Source organism: Myotis davidii, unplaced genomic scaffold (genome assembly GCF_000327345.1).
Source record: "Myotis davidii unplaced genomic scaffold, ASM32734v1 scaffold88, whole genome shotgun sequence".
Classification (NCBI taxonomy): domain Eukaryota; kingdom Metazoa; phylum Chordata; class Mammalia; order Chiroptera; family Vespertilionidae; genus Myotis; species Myotis davidii.
Window position 1 is genome coordinate 5052813 of NW_006300377.1, and position 258 is coordinate 5053070.

A 258-nucleotide genomic window follows, 5' to 3' on the forward strand; every position below is an offset into this window, starting at 1 on the left:
ACCTGGAGCCACACAGCAAGGTCTCAGGTAGAGAGAGGCAGGCCCGGGGTCCTAGGGTTTCGTGGACTCACTCTGTTGGTGAATTCAACCTACAAGAGCAGGGATGCAAAGCTCTGGAAGAGAAAAAGCGAGGGGCCCCAGGGATGAGTTGTTGAAATCAACCAAGATCTCTCAGCACAGGAGCCTCCGTGGGGGATGCAGCCGTTCTCTGGCCCTGTGGCTGGCCCTGTGGCTGGCCCTGGGGGATTGGAGAGGGGG

At 59.3% G+C, this 258-nt stretch overlaps 1 protein-coding gene across 1 annotated transcript in view; it reads left to right on the plus strand.

The window, feature by feature from the left end:
• A3GALT2 (alpha 1,3-galactosyltransferase 2) overlaps positions 1-258 on the plus strand; it is a 12535-nt gene that overhangs the window by 9005 nt on the left and 3272 nt on the right. The gene's annotated exons all lie outside the window — the stretch shown is intronic.